We start from the raw sequence: 2,094 nt of genomic DNA, 5'->3' as shown, positions 1-2,094 counted from the left end.
AGAGAGGAGAGGAAAAATAAGACCAACAGAAAGCCTGCAATTAGGTGGTAAAAACAAGTTGTGATAGAGCAATAATCATAATGCATATAAGTAGATTAGTCTCATGAGCTATATAACAAATTTAATTAAGAAAACAAAAATTTAACTCCTAATATATACGTTATTTACAAAAGATAACTCTAAAATATAAAAACGTGAAGAGTCTCAAAAGTAAAAGATGTGAAAGAGAAACCAGGCAAACGCTGATGGAAGGAAAATTGTTACAGTGATGCTGTAGCATCAGATGTATCATCAAAAGTGAGAATTACCACACAATAATAAAACTTCTCATTTGCCAGGAATATCAAACAATTTTCAACTTGTTTGGCCTTAATAGAATAGACATGAGACTATATAAAGCAAAGTATGGCAAATCTATAACAAGAAGTTGACACATATACCATTATATGAATATGCAATACACCTCTCTCAATTATCGATGGGTGAAGTAGTGTAAAATGAGTAAAGTTAAAGAAAACTTAGCCAACACAATTAACCTACTTGACCTAATGAACATATGTAGAATCTTGCACCTAAAAATCAGAGAATATACATTTTTAAAGTGTACATGGGATATTTATAAAAATGGACTGCATAATAGGCCAGAAAGAAATTCTCAACATATTTCAATCATTTGTTATCATCTGACCATGTTTGCTTACTACAAAACAATCATGTGGAAGTAAATGACAAAGGATAAAAACGATAGCTCTATTGAAAAGTGCTTACTTACTGATACATGTGCATTAAATAATCTTCATTTTCAGGAACTCAAATCCTTAATGTTTTATAAAAAGTATTTTTATTAAACTTCTTTTAATAATTTTATTATAGACAATCAACTCTGTAAATAAAAATATTTTACATAATTAAGATGCAAAATTAAATTGAGAAAACAACTCCTGGAAATCAAAATAAAATTTAATCTAAATTAGTAGCCAGCTGGTGACATAACCACACAACAGAAACTATTTAAAATGATTTAAAGTATAGTAATTCAACCTTACCTCTTCAGTGTACATATATACACAAAAAACAAAAAGAATTTTTTAAATTATAAACTGTTTTCAATAATCATGCTGCTGGTATTGTGTTTGTATCATAATATAAAGACTGTTCGGTGTGATGTGGATAAAGTAGATAATTATGTGATATTCTATCATTCCTAGTGTCACAGAGAACAAAAAAAAAAAGTTTGTAGTGAAAAAAAAAGCATGAGATAGAAGGAATGAAGGAAAAAACCTGGGGTCCTGAGTTTGATTTGAAATATCAGTATGGGCTTATGATGGATTTTATATTTAAAAAGAAAACAACCCTATTATCTCTTGACTCTGTTCACTGGAAAGGCTTAGAAACACTATCCAATCTAGTAAAAATGAACACCTCCACAGCCCAGACTGTGGTCTCTAAATACATTTCCCCCTCTAAAAGGAGCCATGGATCTTTGGAGAAAAGGCTGTTCCAGGCCCAGGGCAAAGGAAGGGGAAAATATACAATATCAAAGTCCACCTCATCATGTTGAAAAAACTAAAGAGGTAGCTTGAAGAAGCTCCCACCAACAAAAGATTGCATATTTTGAACATCAATACCAATGACATCTGCAATGGGCTGGTGCACATTAAATGCACTTATATCGATGAGTTTGTAGTGATGCAAAAAACAGAACAAAACAGTTCATTGGTCACCAATGAAAGATGTTAGTAAACCAAACTTAATTTCAAAAATAGTAAATAAATGGAAAGAATCAAGCATTTATTCTGCCTTTCCTATCAAAATTGTGCCCTGGGTACTCAAATTATAGATGAGGAGAGGAATATTTTTACTGAAGTGTTCCAACTGACAAAAACCATGGGCTGACGGGATTAGGATGGTACGTTTCCAAACCGGGATGAATGGATCTAGGCGTTACTCAGTGATGGCTGCTACGTCACATAAAGTAAGGCAACCAGACATGTGCCTCTGATGGAAGAAAATGCCACCAGCTATGAATTAGCCTTGCCCATCAAGCCAAAAAAAAAAAAAAAATCAAACATGAATCTGATTAGTCCTCTAGAT

The sequence above is a fragment of the Camelus dromedarius genome, chromosome 6 (assembly GCF_036321535.1).
Source record: "Camelus dromedarius isolate mCamDro1 chromosome 6, mCamDro1.pat, whole genome shotgun sequence".
In the NCBI taxonomy this organism is placed as follows: Eukaryota; Metazoa; Chordata; class Mammalia; order Artiodactyla; family Camelidae; genus Camelus; species Camelus dromedarius.
The sequence above is the reverse complement of the archived record's forward strand: the minus strand, read 5'-3'. Positions refer to the sequence as shown.